The 17,652-nt window shown below is 35.1% G+C and overlaps 1 protein-coding gene and 1 long non-coding RNA gene across 9 annotated transcripts in view; one reads left to right on the top strand and one right to left on the bottom strand.

The window, feature by feature from the left end:
• Positions 1-17,652, bottom strand: part of LOC125669759 (neuronal calcium sensor 2-like) — a 55,598-nt gene that overhangs the window by 20,098 nt on the left and 17,848 nt on the right. For 5 of the 8 annotated variants that reach the window (XM_048904496.2, XM_048904494.2, XM_048904497.2 and 2 more), the window contains one exon: positions 9,781-9,837. The gene's annotated coding sequence lies outside the window, so the exon portion shown is untranslated. Of the gene's footprint in view, positions 1-1,072; positions 2,515-8,136; positions 8,484-9,780; positions 9,838-17,652 lie in introns of those variants that run through there. The other 3 variants (XM_048904498.2, XM_048904500.2, XM_048904499.2) reach the window with 3 other exon arrangements.
• Positions 6,270-15,900, top strand: LOC130054323 (uncharacterized). Its single transcript, XR_008802639.1, has 2 exons — positions 6,270-7,457; positions 7,511-15,900. It is a non-coding gene; the product is annotated as an uncharacterized LOC130054323 (long non-coding RNA).

Below are 17,652 nucleotides of genomic sequence, written 5' to 3' on the forward strand. Positions count from 1 at the left end.
ATTTTCAAGCAGTGTATCGTTGCCCAAGACTACATTTGTTTCCAATCATGCAAAAATGACTTGTTGATGAAGAATCACTGCCTCCGAGATCGTACAATGATTGGGAATCTGTTTTTATTCTTAACTGTAGCGGACATACTTGGTAATCAATTATCCTTTGTAGATATGATGGGTTCTCAGAGGTGTTGTTTAGACCTACCAGCAAAATAACTCTCTTCTGAACAAGACTGACTATCATGTAGGTATTCAGTACATGCAACACAGAGTGATCGAGTGATTTATTAAAAAGGATGAAACACTTAAACAATTAAGACTTTTAATTGCTTCACATCAACAGCAAGAAAATGAAGGAAATGTACACCAAATGCATGAATATAATATTAGTGTACAATATATGTTTTAAAACTACGGTAATTAAAAATCACTTTGCTGTAATTGTGAATTCATTCTAAGCATGTTCACTGTGCCATGTTTTACTATATGTATATCTATCTATCTATCTATCCATCCATCTATCTATGAATATATATATATATATATATATATATATATACCTATATATACATATATATATATATAAGTAGGAAAACAATGTATCCAACAATGATTAAGTACACTTGATCCGCATTTATTTATTACAAAAATTTGAATATCTATTTAAATGTAGACCACATGTACTTAGTCATCATCATTGGAATATATATATATATATATATATATGTATATCTTTTGTTGACCATCCATGTGGTAGTCCTCAAAAACTGTAAACAAAGCAATGGTCTAGCTTTGGCATGGAAACATTGTAAACAATTAAGCTGAAAAATGAGGTATTATGTCTTGGTACGAACTTTTCATGTACTGTATTAGTTAAAAATGAAAAAGTTTGAGAATTGTGTCAAGCATGACATCAATTAATTAACAGGTCTAAATTTCTGTGATGGGTAAGCTACTGCAACACTTTCTCAATCCATGCACCCAATGGACAGTCATGTACTTAGTAAGATTCGTCAAATGAAACATACATCTACTGCTGAGGGGTCTTAATTTTAAAACAAGTTGAAAACAGATTTACCTTATAAATTTGAAAATCTCTTACTTCCAGAAATAAAGCCACCTTTTTCTACAATGGCACCTCTACTAATCAGACGGATGCTAAAATGCTGATTGTATCTACAGTGAGCATGGTCCCTTTGGTCCTGATCGCGGTATAAGATGATTTTTCCCCTCCTATCAGTCTTCTAGCATGATTCAGTGCTAGCTACATCTCATAAACCCTGGCACTGCATTGCTCGAAATCAATATGGAAATTCTCTTTATATGCATTTATTTTATTACACAATACATCTTACATACATCCACAGATTATACAAAAAACTGGCAGCTGCAACTTTAACTGTTCAACCAACTGCCTTGACATCTCACAGGCTTATTGTAATTAAATAAAAAACACAATTTAACCAAGTAGAAGACTAGTCCATTTCCACTCAGTAAATCAATAAACATAGTCCTTCCTCTCGTTTATTCTTGGACTGTGCTACACAAATAACAATAATTCCCATCTAACCCAAAATTCCCCATTCATTGGTTGATAGAGGACCCTTCTCTATATAAAATGCCACAATGACCATCGATCCCCATCGATATTCTACAGGACATAAGTCAATGTATGTGAGATTCGAATTATCAACTTCATCACCTGTCATCGAGATAACCAATACCTAAGCCGGCGAGATAAGGGGCTTCTTGGAAGAGGGTGGACATTGATAAGTGGACCCTGAGTGAAGAATGGCTACATCAATTGGCACGAGAAGAAAAGCAGACACATATATATTTAACACTTCATTCGATATGGCGCAGAGATGATGGCAGACCTTCTTTCGATTGAATTATCAATTGTTTTTTTGGTTGTTTTTTTCAAAATCGGTCATTTTGCTTCTATAACTGTAACAATTCTTCAATTTACTCATTTTAGTCATCGTTAGATCCAGAGAGTCCAATTTCAGCTGCACTTTTTTCCCCATAGATTGTCTTATTTTTTGCTGGTTTCGTAAGTTTTAAGTAATTCTAAATAATTATATTTTCATGCTACTGCTCCATTATTGTATCAAAATGAAATCATTAGTCTGTACAATGACAACATTTTTAGATTTTCTAAACATAATTACAGCACTGCAGTCAAATACATGATGCAAAAAAAAAACCCAACATAATTTGAATGACAATAACTACATGGCTTTAAGCTCCTCCATTGCTGTCTGTAAGTAAAAGTCCAATGTACCACGTCCATCTTTTGAAATTGAACCATAAAAAAAAAAAAAAAATGAATATTTATCATACTCTCTGAGAGCTTTTTAAATATTGACACTTATTAAAAGGCAAATGATTTATAGGCAGGAATACATCTGACACTGCCACAGCTACTGGGCACTGTTGTCTGAGAACAATCTTCTGGAATTAATGGCTACAATGAGTGGTACGTGACAATAATCTCATCTTTATCTGAAATCTTCTCACCGGAAAATCTTTAAAAGTGGAATTTTTCACCCCAAATAAACATTTAGCGCATTTTTCCAAAATCTGTGTTTGTTTTGTACATAGAGCCATTGAATTCTGTCAATTAAACATTCGGGGTCTTAGATTGTCAGCTCCTGGTCGCCTCTTTTGCACTAGTTTGATATGGTACTACATCTGTTGATCATGTGATAAGTGTTCCGTAACAGGCGACACCGGTGACAGTACATACTCTCTTCAAGGTTGTCAAAATGGCTGGGAGGATACTTAAATTATGTTAATTGTATGCTGTACATACATTCCTACACCATTAAACACAAATTAACGAGTTTCACCTGTATCGCTAGGAATGTCCACAACAAACAGTATTAATTAGCATGAAAGCCTCGTGTGTATAACAGAACCACCCACTGTAAACATTCTGCCACGCGGAGAGTAAAACCAACAGTTTGCGGAAGTCATCATGATATGACAACACTAATTTTCTACTGATTGTCGATAAAGATGTACTGGTTATGACTGTGTGTACAATCACAACTCTCAAACATTTCAATGTGTACTGCATATCCATGCACAATCTAATTAAAATTAGAGATGTTAGATCCGCTCACATACTTGCTACAGTATGTGAGGGTCTGGGATCCAACATCTGATTTTAATTAGATTGACCCATGCACATCTTCTACTTCCCATGTATTTTACTTGTGTACAGGTGAAGTGCCACAAATTTTGACCTATGCATGCATGGTGTTCAAGGGCATTGCAGTGATGGTTTTTATTGTGCCAATGCCCTCTAATGACTCGGGATCTTTGTTTATAAGGTCATATCTGAAATACCTCTTTCACTCTGCCTCTGTCGCTATAGGCTCTTGGCGAGGGGACATTCACTACCAATGCTAACGTCTTAAGTTTGATATAGTAAACACAGTCAACATAAATAATTTGGTTTAATCCTACATATACCAACAAATATTTGTCAGGGGAGACTAATAGAATCCTTCATTAGTATGATTGAGGGATAGGGAAATTCCACCAAGGGGACACGGTTCGCAGTTTACTCAGCAATTAATATTTAGCCTCGTCCTAGACAACAAATCTTGTCCCAGAGGTGGAGTTTTCCTGTTCAACATGAGTTGATAACGAAGGATTATTTTTCTCACATTTTACCCACATATATTTACAGCCACTGAATCTTTTCTCTTATTGACATCCCTTCAAATTTCATCCACAGGCACTCCACGTTTTAAATATCTATAATTAAAAAAATTGTCTTCCTGTAGACATAATATTCAATGAATATTTTGTTTACAGGAAGACAATTTTTTTTATTATAAATATTTAAAATGTCGAATGCCTGTGCTTTCATCTGTGTCAATGAATGCATGTTTGTTGCAAACTAGTTCGATCCGGTTTTTTTTAGTATCATCTGTCTGCGTAATCATTACCAAATATGGAGCATCATCAAGGTCAAAGGGTGCATTGGCTGTTCCGTTTAACGTCACGAATGGGTTAACCATACGATACTTCAATACTTGAATCTAGTTTATATTTCAAAACAATGCAATACATAAAAATATAAACAACAAAATTTCTTTCTTTCTTGTTTCATTGGGTGATAAAGGTATAGTAATCATTGCAGAAAAAATTTACATAACCCTCGTAAGCAGGTTATGATATTTTTCTACAATGCTAGCTACCTTCATGACCCAATGAAACAACAAAGAAAGCATTTTATTGTTTAAGTAAAATTCAGGAGCTTTGAGAAAATTTACAATTATTAAAATCCTCATTTGAACTTCAATACAAAAACTAATTAGACAGTCAGAAATAGCAATATACCCAAAAACACAGTATAAGTGTAAACCAAAAAACCCAAAGTTGCCCACCAGAAAGCTATATCAAATTAAAATTTAAAGAAAAATTAACGTAAATGACAGACGATGTATGACATCACAAGCAGTGTAGGAAAGAAAATCTCATCTGGCTGTCTCACATGAGTGAAGTCGATATAACACTGGTAATTATGTGACAAAATGCAGTTAATTGCAAATTACCCATCTTTTTTCCTGTACAGTGCCAAAGAATCTCTCTGCTTCATATACAATGCATTTAGAATCTAAGTTAACCCCACCTTCTGGAGACAATATCTGTCAAGATTTGTGGACCCTTTACCTGGAAGTAACATTCTGTCATAGCTACATAAAACTATTCCAGATGTAAAAAATATATAAATATATATCATATTTGATAATTTTGCCTTAGCAATGACTTATATATCCAATTTCTGTTACTGCATGTGCATATCACCATTTTTATATCTATATTTATTATTACCACTAGTCTATGCAAAGAAAAATAAAATGATAGCAATGTCCCTGATCTCTTGATCTGTATTAACATGCCAAATATTCAAGTACCTGATTCTTAAAAGCTGCGAGTATCTCTTAGAAACATGTAGCAAAACAAGCACCAACCCGCTAGACATGTTATACGTATGAATTCGCGACCATCATCTTTCTAATAAGTGGATTATTTCCCGGATCCTTCAGATTCCTGGCTAATTATTTAGTATTTATAACTAATCATCAAGGGCAAAATCCTTGAATTTTATCTTGATCTCTGATTTCTCAGGGTTGAAATCATAAGAAAACAATTATTAATATATAATGTGTGTTTCAACTAGATTTTACATATTTATCAAAATAAACCTCATGATTGGTAAGAGGATGTCACAGGTTCATACGAGGAGAAGATGGTTATCTGAAATACTCAGGGCTTTGATAATGTTTTGTTCAGTACCGATTTTTGTTCTTTGCATGGTTGTGCCTGATGATGATTTGAAGATTGAAATCCTGTACTGGTTTTGTTTTTTTGGCTCATTAAGAAAGAACATAAAAGTGCTTTCCGCAAAATTACGTATAAACAAATCTGTATAAATTTTTTGGCTTTCCTACGAAAATTAATGAAACCACAGTATCATTTTATAGTCACGCAAATTTGAGACAATTTTGTGTAATTTTTCCCTACTTTTCCAATAGATCCAATACATTTCACTTTATTTGCTCTAATAAAGTTTTGATGTTCCCATTTGATAGATCAGATACATGCATTAACAAAACGGCTTCAAAAAGGATTTTTCATGTAGAGGATGAGCCCAGGCAGAGTAAATTGGTCTCTATGGTACTCGGTGGTATCTGTGTCATCACACTGACATTCACTCAGACTTCTAGATCCCCTCAGTGTGCTGGCCTATAAATCATTACGCCAGTGACTCAATATGTAAAGTAATATAAAACGCACACACATTTCTTGAGACCGGTTACAAGACATATTGATACACCTGAAGTAGAGAAATCGTGTTCATCCTCTATTTCATATTTTATGTGCTTTCTCTGGAAAAATAATTGTTCTCCGACTATTAGTTATCAGTCATCTTAATAAAGAAAATAAATCTTGACAAATCAACCCTATCTATTAAACAGAGAAGAAAAGACAAAAAAAAATCTATAAAAATATTGTTCAATTATATGTGCAATAAAGAATGAGTCCCATGAAAAAGGGCATCATTTGGCTCTGTAATTTTTCCACAATTTCAAAAAAGTCAACTATCGGTAAAGGATCCCAAATTAATAGCTACCTGTCTTTCATTATGATGTCATATTCCTTTTGTGTTATGATGTCATAATCTGTGATTCCTTAATTCTTGAATTTGTGAAATATATTTACATTGGGAGGAAGGGGGAGGGGTGTTTGATCAATTTTTTTTATGTGCTTGCAATCTCCAATCCAATTTTTCTTATGATAGTTTAGAATAGCATGAATGAATATTGATAGCAAGTTAAACATTTCTAATATTGGCTGTTACATATAGCAGTAAATAGGCTCATTTTAAATATGTGACAAATTTCAGATGTCCTTCATTCTTGTGAATTGATGGATGATCCACTGTCTTTACATATATAGAAATTTCAACACAATCATCTGAGGATTGAATCATGCTGTTTCTGATGCTAGGACTGTGGTTTACTGAAGTAGGACTGTGGTTTACTGATGTGAACAAGACTAGCCTCCCTATACACATTCTGTAACACAGACTGAAGCTAGGACTGTGGTTTACTGAAGCTAGGACTGTGGTTTACTGAAGCTAGGACTGTGGTATACTGAAGCTAGGACTGTGGTTTACTGATGTGAACAAGACTAGCCTTCCTATGCACATTCTGTAACACAGACTGATAAACAATACTTGATTTATACAAGTTGAGGATCCAGTGATGTAAAGGAATACAAAATCTATCGCAAATTACTCGAAATTACGCTGAATGAAACTTCGACCATCTGTTCTTTTCTCGGATCTTCTCATCCTGTTCTTTTCTCGGATCTTCTCATCCTAGTGTTCTTTTCTCAGGTCTTTTCACATCTAAATATCCTTTTAAAGACTGTTTAATCATTTAATTGTCTGCCTGGAAGTGGACGTTTAGGGCTGGGAAATAAATGACAAATACATGATAATTATAACCCAAACCCCAAAAAGGGGAGTAACTCTTTCATGGATGGACTTAAAATAGTGTGCTAAGGTTAGACATCAAATAATAAAATACATGTGACTTAAAGTACACAACAGGGCCTACATGGCATATAAAAAATGGATAAGCATTCTTCAAATCAGTGGCTGTAGACTCTATCTCTAAACCACCCAGAGGGATTATACCTTGCCTGGCAGGTGTGTGTTTACCCTTCATCTGACTTTATGACTTTCATGTTTCAAGAGCAATAATTTCCTCTGTTTAGAAATGCACTAGGAATTCAAATTTATTATATGCTACAGTGAACATATCGTTAAACATAAAAACCTGCCATCAGACCTGATCAGCTGATACTCAAAGCTTATTCATGGAGGGATGATGAACTGTAACACTTAAACAGCAAAATGTTTATTTTCTTTGCAGGTATTGCTGCAGATCTCAGTCAAGTAAAGCAACCCCCAATCTTTTCTTTGCAGGTATTGCTGCAGATCTCAGTCAAGTAAAGCAACCCCCAATCCCTTCCTAAGCCCCGAAACATCAACTTTAGGATTAGACGATTTACCTTCATTAAACATCTCCTTAGTTCTTTTAATCGTGGTAGAAACCCTTTTCTGACTAAGTCATGATGTTCTAGATCTCATTTAAGTTCTAAAACAATTCTTGTGGTGTCTCATTTAATGAAACTTAACATCCTAGAACTGTACTTAAACAATTCTTGTACTATTTTTAGAGGGTTCTAGAATATAGATACAAGAACTGTTTCAGAAAACTTCTAGAAAAGTAATAGGACTTCTCGTATAGGCATTGATCTAACTAGATCAAACTAGACTACAGACACGCCCTCCTTCATCTGAGAGAGGAACATATGTGGCTAAATGCTTAGAATACTGACTATTCGTTACGAATGAATTAAGGATATTTACTTCCATCTGTTTTTCTGGCGACATCAACAATCAGAGCACGAGTCTATAAACAACTATACAACACAAAAAGAAGGAATATCTTACACTTCCCTTGTGAATAGATGTCAACACCTTCTGAATTAGCTTACTGCATTTTACATTCAAATAATGCTTGGAGCCATTTTTATTATATCACTTACCTTTTTACATTAATGGAAATCCCAGGTGAGTTAGAAATCCTCAGATCAGAAACACACGTTTGAATTCTTGCATATTATTTACGCATTTGATATACCTAATGTTTTCTTGTCAACAAATAAACTAGCTGTTTCCCTATGAAAAATAATAATTCCCATAAAACCACTAACTAGTTTAATAATGCAAAGATGTTCAACTTCGTGTTGAACCCTAAGAGAAAAATTGGGTCCTAAATAATGAAGATCCTAGAACAATTGAGCTAATTTAGCATGCATGACCAATAAATGCCCGCAGAAGCACAAACTTATTATAATCCAGTGGGTAAATAAATTTAACAGAGACCTCATAACAATTCAGTCAATAGAATTAACAATGTAATCACATTTTGTCATGCAGAGGAGGGAGCTGTGCTGGTAGGCCTAACTAATATACACTTTCTATAATATAGTACCATCCCACATCCATGACCCCCTAGTGCAAACATCTGTGCATCAAAGGACCCCATTGGAAATAAGCTTTCATTGGTTATCCTGGGTATTTATGTATGTATGTTTGTACGTATGTATATACCGAATAAACTTTTATTTATTTTTTATTTATGAATGAAAACTTGACAAGCCACTACAGCTAAACGTTTACTCTGAAGACACCTTCACGACACTTTTTTTTATTGGCCCGTTTTGACATTTTTAAAAGTACACCACACCATGCAACATAATACACATACATATATACATGTACAACACATTTTTAGTATAATTCATATTGTACCTCTGACAAATTGCCTATATTCCAAAATCTATAAATTGTTCCTCATGTACCAATATGTAATAGCTGGTTTGAGTGAATAAACTGAATTGAACGAGAGTATAAAACTTCTGTAATTACCTATAGGTATCATACATTTGTAACTGAATATAGAACTCCATAGGTTTGGGTATAATGATAAATCATATTAGTGTAAATTATTTTCCCAAGTTTGCTAAAACAAATCCAGGGTACCTTTTGAACAATATGCATGCTTTTTGATGAACAATTCCTTTCTAAAAATACCGTACTCAAAATGACTTGTAAATTTGGCTTCTAACTATCTTTTTCAGTAATAGCTACTGTATGTGTATAATACTTAGATAGCAAATTAAAATCATTGCATTGTTCATTATAAAAAAACTCCGACACAATAGATATGAAAAATACCTAAGCTGTTTCTCAAGTTTGATCCCAATATCTACTGACAGAGTCACAAAAACAGAATCTATGTTCTGCCGTTTTCAATATATTCACAAACATTGTAATGTATTTTTTATTTTTATTTTCGCTCAGTAATTTGTTATCAGATTCGTTCTCACAGAGACAACCATCGTCATAGGCTATACTATTATTCATTTTATAACAGTGTAATGCATGCAACGTAAAACAAGTTTATTAATAGCTAACTATTTACTCTAAAGACACTTGAATAAAACATTCCTAATTGGAAAAAGAAAGTCCTATTTGATGAAAAAAATGTTGAATTAACTTAGGACCATTACAGGCATGCGATTCTTACATCAGAATTAGATATATTACAGAGAGAGAGAGTTAGCATACCAAAGATTTACAGAAATTGTTATGAATAGTGCAGAAAATTAAAAAACAAATCCTACCTTATATGTCTGTGAAATCAGTCAAGGATATATGTATAAATCTTATCCCAGCAGTTTCTGTAAAATACATGTAAATAAATTGAATGTTGAGATGATAGTGGTTGAACAACTAGGCGGTTTCTGTCCACTGGTCACGATCGCTTATACCCTACAGTCAATCTGTACACAGCTCCATATCAAAGGCAGCACCCCTGCTAAAAAATTCACAAGAAACTTATCAAATCTGCAGGACCCGTGAAACTTCCCTGGAGCTATATGACACTTACTCAATGATTTAATCATACCTAATTACTATGTCATTACAAATTTTTCCTATGAATGGAAGTGATCGACACGTTTTACAAATAAAGGACTGCTGTACATGTACTTCGTCTTGGAATCTTCTGGGGATGTCAATTAACTCTCGGATTCAGCTAGAGAAATTTCACACAATCAATGGGTAGCTTTCTGGAACTTTATTACTGCCAAATAACGCGATAATGGCGGTTATCTCCCCTTGAAAGCAATATTTTTCTAGTCACTTAGACAATTGTGACCTTTCAGAGCAATTAAATCTGATCATCCAATATTTATCTGATTCCCATTTTTCCATTTTACTGTTCGTTCTTAACTTTAAAATGTACTAGGACATCATGCTATTCTGTTCACTCTCTCTCTCTCTCTCTCTCTCTCTGAATTTGAACAAAGAAAGAAAAACAGTCTGTGTATTTATTTAAGGTGAGTTATTCAAATAGTATTTCTTTTATTCGTCAAATCATGAAAACATGGAATAAAGGAAGTAATGGTGTGTGTAATTTCATGCTTTCTCGAGTGCTGCATTAAAAATTACAGTCACTGGCAATGATAAACTCTCGCAGGAAAGATGAAGAAAGGGGGTTATGAGGTGATTTCACATGCCCATTATTTTGTGTGTCTATCATTTGCTGTAATGCATGCTTCACATCATAAGCTCATCAAATTGATCAAATTAAATAAAAAACACTTGTGCGGTGTTCTGCCATATGCTTTGAAGCGCTTGACGCTGCTTGTTTAAGGATATTGAAGTATTTGGACCCTGACGCAAGTGTTGCTCCACCTCATCCAACACATGTTCTATCGGAGAGGGGGTGTCAATCCCAGATAGTGACATCCTGCTGTCCCTAGAAGTCACCAATAACAATTAAGTGCAGTGTCAGGCCTAATACGTTGTCTTGGTGAAAGCTGATAGACCAGCAAATAATGGAAAAAAGGGATGGTACAAAGACTGACACTTTTGTCTCACTATAGCGAATTCCTGTAAGATTTCCTTCAATGTCAACCACAGGTGTTCCATAACACCCCCCCCCCCCTCCTTTGTGATGCCACTTAATATTACAGTGTAGCATTATCAGGTCGACATTATACCCGGGCATGATGGTCAGTTATAAAAGTGAAACCTGGGTTGTTCTGTAAGAGGAATGTTCACAGCAGGCTAGTTCCCACTCCCCAATTATAGATGTCTCCTCCACGGTAGTAATGAGCTATTCTGTGAGGTTGGAGCAGAACAGGGCAGTTGGTGGTTTGTCACGGATAAATGTTGGCTTTGTAGAGTCTTATCCTGGGAGGGTCTTAGCAGTCAAAGTCGATTTCTAAAATGAGTCATCTGCATCAAGTTGTCTTGTTCCCGTGGTGTAACATGGGGATACCCATATCCGGGATAGTCTTTGCTGGAAATGTCTGTGTCAATTAGCATATACAATACTGAAATGCACCCTAATATGTCTAGTAACCTTATTTTGTGATAGACCTGCTTTTGACATGCACCAATTGCATACAGTTTATCAGCTTCATTCAACAATGGATGATTTTAAAATTTCAAACAATTTAATTTCACTCACAAACTCAAGATGTACAAAAATCTATTTTAGCAATACACATTTTTTTTTTTTTTTTATTAGTATGTTTTAACACCTGTGACACTAAAGAAAGCGCATTAGTTTGTGGTTTAATTGTCCAATTCCATTTTTTCATGAATTATCGTAGATTAAAATAATCATACATGTGCTACATAATTATGACCAAAAAATGCAATAACTCCAATTGCACTAAAATTCAAATATGCTAAAATGAGTACATACACATAATACTTCACTTGATGCCTCAGTTAGCTGACCAACATAAAGAAGGTATAAAGTAAGTTGGGACAGTTTTAACACATTACAAACCGTGAAGTGGTGGATAAAAGAGCTCACTGTCCCCAGTTTATTCCATAACGTATGAAATGAAAAGAAATTACTTTCATTTCTAATGATAAAGTTTAGTAAAACATGCTTGATGTAATCTGATGAAAAATAATTCTTAAAAATATAGGAATTTCATTTGACACTGAGCAATGTTGTCAGAGCAAAACAAGAGGCCCAAGGGCCACATCACTCACCAGAGTTACCTTGCCCATATTACTTCCAGGGGCCATGATTTTTACAAACTAGAATCTGTACTATGTTAATTAGGAACCTTTCATGTAAATGTAAAAGTCTTTGGCCCAATGGTTCTTGAGAAGATTTTTAAAGATTTTCCCTATATATTTGTATGTAAAACTTTGATCCCCTATTGTGGCCCCCAACCTACTCCCAGGGGTCATGGTTTTACCAAACTTGAATCTGCGAGCCATAATTAATTTTAACAAACATAAATCCGCACTATGCCAGGAAGCTTTCATGTAAATCTGTACTTTCCTGGCCCAGTGGTTCTTGAGAAGATTTTTAAATGACCCCAACCTTTTTTTGCATTTTTATGAATATATCCTCCCTTTGTAAGGGCCCTTCATTTAAACAAACTTGTATCTTCTTCACTCAAGGATGCTATGTGCCAAATTTGGTTGAAATTGGCACTGTGGTTCTGGAGAGGAAGATTTTTAAATGTCTTCAATGTATATTCACTATTATCTCCCTTTGGAAAGGGGTGTGGCCTTTCAATTGAACAAACTTGAATCTTCTTTCCCTAAGGATGCTTAGTGCCAAATTTGGTTGAAATTAGCATTGTGGTTCTAGAAAAGAAGATTTTTTAAAGTTGCTAATATATTTTCACTATTTTGCTATTATCTCCCCTTGGAAAGGGGCATGGCCCTTTATTTGAAGAAACCTGAATCCCCTTCACCCAAGGATGCTTTGTGTCAAGTTTGGTTGAAATAGGACCAGTGGTTCTGGAGAGGAAGATTTCTAAAAGTTGTTAATGTATTTTTACTATTATCTCCCTTTAGAAAGGGGCATGACCCTTCACTTGAACAAACCTGAATCCCCTTGCCCCAAGGATGCTTTGTGCCAAGTTTAGTTGATATTGGCCCAGTGGTTCTGGAGAAGAATTCCAAAATGTCAAAGTTTACAAACAGATGGACAGACAGACGGACGACGGACAATGGGTGATCAGAATAGCTCACTTGAGCTTTCAGCTCAGTTGAGCTAAAATTGAAAACAAATAAAAGGAGGCAAACGTATTGTGGCGTCGTTCCTAGGATGACACATGGTAGGAATTAACAGTAACTTAGTTTATATGATATGAAAATTTCGATAAAGTTGAAGGAACCAATCATATTGTTCTTTACAAGTGAAATCAAATTTTCAAATATTTTTTTAAATTGTTTGTCACCTAAATATCTTTCATCTAACTAGACGCTAGAACCTATTAAAGAAAATCACCTAAAAGGTAAATTTTCACAGAGTTGATTTGAAAATGTACAAATCTTTGAAAGAAATGGTTGAAACTACATGTATGTGCATTTTAAGTTAGTGTTTAGGTTATGAGATATTTACATAAAGATTGGGGACAAAAATTATATACCAGGCTTGGATTTCTCGAAAAAATCTCAAACTTAAGTTTGAGTTTTTCTTCAATTTCAGCAGTCAAAATTTGAGTAAAACCTCAACCTTAAGTCCAAGTTTCGACCTATTAAGTTCTTTTCAAGAAATCCAGGCCTGTACTATCAATTTTAAACAAATAAAAAAAATCTGTTTTCCTTACACAAAATATAGTTAGAAAAATATATCTTGTTCAATCCATGGTCGGAACCCTTAGGTTTTATCTCCGTTGCACTGCACTGTGGGTTTGGATGATGCCCATGGACCTGATTGTCCCTAATTGACTCTATATTCAGTACCTGTAGTGTATTACATCATTCCCTGTATAATTATCAGATTAATAAATGATATTGACTCACATTTGCACAATGTATTCAATACACTTTTTTTTTTACTGATGTATCCAGCAGTGATCAATATCAGAAATTGATCAGGTTCAGTCAGTTAATTAAGATTAATGGGTGACAAAATGTTCCTTGCTGTTTTCTCTATCTGTGAAATTATCCCATTTGAGTCAGATTGCCACAAGCTAAGAAGAGAATTCTTCCATTGTATAACAATTAATCTGATCAGGCAAATAATAAGTTGCTTGACTGCTCAAATCATTGGGTCCAATTCCTTACTTTCAATCTAAGCTGGGTTGATAAAATTGATCAGGCTATTACACAATTGCTTACACAGAATAATTTTCCCAAAACAGTGATCTTCCATCCCGATACCAGATCAAACCATCAACATTGCCCTCGTGCTTTGGTGAGATATCCCCCCTAGTTTATGTCCAAATATTGATCTAAATTGTAATTCGATTGGTGACCTAACATTTGAGGTCCACCATTAGATTCATCAGATAAAAACCAAGACCTTTTTTATGTAAGTGATAAATTCCATTTCTATAATCACATATACCCTAAAAGCAACACCATCATGCAAATACTAAGCATGCATGTTAACTATCCTTTCTGATGGAAGTTACGAATGAAATTCTACAGTGCTGGGATTTTTGTTACCAAATGGTCGCAAAATTAGAAGCACTCAGCTTTGAAAATTTAAAAACCTACTTCCTGTCACAGCCCTAATGCTTACTTAATATTTAATTTTCATGCAGGAATCAGAATTTATACCCAAGGACTAAAATGGTTTGGTTCATAAACCAACGTGCAGGTTTTTGAAACGTTATCTACATTATTTTAATGAAGGTTGTATGCACAAATTTCTGATACATGTTTTTTTTTTTATTTAGAAAAATACTAATGATATTAATTAGGATGAAACATCATAAAAGCCTGAGTTTACCCATGATTTCTAAATCAAGATGAAAAAGTGTGCATTTTTGTAACATTTTCATTTTCAGCAAAGATAGAGCACCTTTGTGAACAGGATTCATATTGTTTCTGAATACGTATCTTTCAAAAATACAAGTACTTCATCTAATTTTGTCCTTTAAGGGGTGGATTAATATCTAATTTTGTCCTTTAAGGGGTGGATTAGTAGTCTGGCCTTAAAATCAAATTATTCTTCAATATCTTTGAAATTCTATAATTTCTAAGTCAAAATACTGTGCAACAAAGATGAAGATTTATTTTTTTCCAAACTGATTCCTGTATTTGAATATCCTTCCCATAGCCATAGTGTAAAAAAGCGTAATGGCCAAACACAGAGATTGTAACCCCCTGCGCTGGGCCCAAGAGGAGGATATCAGAACATATTCAGAATACTTCGAAAAGGGAAGATGCATGCTATCGTTTGTTTAAATTACAAAGGTCTGCTTTTATTCTGTCCATTTTTATAGATCCTTAACTACGCGACAAGCAGAGTAGTTTCAGGAAAGCATTTTCTTGGATTTACATACCCTTCAAAACTGGACCAGTATAGGTTCCGCTTAATAGGCACACACTCAATCCAGGCATCAAAAGGTAGAGAAAAGTCAACAGAAGGTGACAAAAGAAAAGGTAGGACAAAAGGTGAGAAAATTACATCCTAAAAGCAAAAAAAAGAAGAAAAAAAAAAAGTCTCTTGCGCATACTTCTTCTCAGAGTGACCCCTGTGCCATAGCCTTTGATGGATCCAGGTTAGAATAGGTCCTTATCAGTACCCCCTTGCTTGACGTAAGAGACAACTAAATGGGGCGGTCCTTCAGATGAGACTGCAAAAACCGAGGTCCCGTGTCACAGCGGGTGTTGCACGATAAAGATCCCTCCCTGCTCAAAGGCCATAAGAGCCGAGCATAGGCTTAATTTTTGCAGCCCTTCACTGGCAGTGGTGACATCTCCATATGAGTGAAATATTCTCGAGAGGGACGTTAAACAATATACAATCAATGAACACTAAACACTAAAGGACTGATCCTGATGCCCATTCTGTAGGATATTAAACATACTTTTTCTTGATGCAGAGTGTGTATTTTCACAGTGGTTCATTAGTTTTAGAGGAGTTTTTTCCTATATCCACCCCCTTTAGTGGAACATTCTTCAAAGTCTCCAACTGTAACAAAGTTGGCAGTTTTAACAAGTGTACTGGAAACCATGCCTACATAATACACCCTAGCTGCAATAATGTAGCCCTCTCTGATTTTTTATTTTTTTTTATTTTTTGGGAAAACGAAAACGTCAGAATAAGAAAAAAATTGGATAGGGCTACATTATTGCAGCTAAATACACCCATGAAAAGCTTATGTAGAGTGTTTTTCTTAAACCAATGATTTGTAGAACTTTACTAGGTAGCATCAGACATCTTCTCAGGCTGTGATATATGATCTTTGCAGGATTTTTTATTCATATGATGCAAAAAGTTTTGTGGGTAAGATATTTCCCCAAATTCGGCCAAGTTCAACAAGTTGTAAATATTTTAAACAGGAAAAAAAATTGAAAATTGTTGACAATGAAAATCCTTGCACTATGCACATCTTCAAGTTGTGACAGGAGTTAAAAGGACAAACCATGTACCAACTTTATAATATTTCCTCAAAGTGGACCAAGTTCAACAACCTGTAATTTTCTTAAAAATGAAAGAATATCAAAATCATTGTCACATGAACATCTCCAATGTCTATACAAACACTCTGTATAAATAAGAAGGTCCTCACTTGAAAATTGTCAAAGAACTTAACCGGACAAATTATGTACTCTTCAATTATAACATTAATTTTACAATTAAGGGGCAAAACTCCTGTGAGAGGTTGAAATGAATCAAAATTGCAACATGGTCTAGAGTGACCCACAAAGAAGCTACATAGCAAGTCTCAGCTTGAATAGTAACAGAGAAATGAAAATAGAGACAGAAACAGACGTATAGACATTGCTGTACCATGGTACGTCCTGTCCAAAGACGGGCGTATAAAAACTTTACATTGCGCAGGAAATACCTGGAGGGATGTACGTAGAATGGAGGAGGACAGCAACGGAAGAGGAGCTATCAAGTGGGCACCACCTAGAAAGAGAAGACCTAGGAGATCGAAAAAGAGAGGAGAAGAAATGTAGAAACAGAAATGAAGGAGACTCAGGATACACCTGGGACACCATAGGGTGAACAGGACAGGAGCCAGTGGAGAAATACCATAGGGTGAGCAGGACAGGAGCCAGTGGAGAAATACCACAGGGTGAGCGGGACAGAAGCCAGTGGAGAAATACCATAGAGTGAGCAGGACAGAAGCCAGTGGAGAAATACCATAGGGTGAGCAGGACAGGAGCCAGTGGAGAAATATCACAGAGTGAGCAGGACAGGAGCCAGTGGAGAAATACCATAGGGTGAGCAGGACAGGAGCCAGTGGAGAAATACCATAGGGTGAGCAGGACAGGACCCAGTGGAGAAATACCATAGAGTGAGCAGGACAGGAGCCAGTGGAGAAATCTTCTAGCCGCTTATGTGTAGTCACACACACACAGAGAGGAGTAAGGAAGCTTCTAATAGAAAGGATGGGCCACATACGTTGACCAAAACAATTTTCATATAAATGAAAATTTAGGATATGATAATAAATAAATACATCAGAGTTAAATAATGTGTGACCAATGTTTTCTAAAGCCGAGCAGCATGGGGAAATGGCGATTATTGGCAATATTTA

This window comes from Ostrea edulis, chromosome 4 (genome assembly GCF_947568905.1).
Source record: "Ostrea edulis chromosome 4, xbOstEdul1.1, whole genome shotgun sequence".
NCBI classification, from domain to species: Eukaryota; Metazoa; Mollusca; class Bivalvia; order Ostreida; family Ostreidae; genus Ostrea; species Ostrea edulis.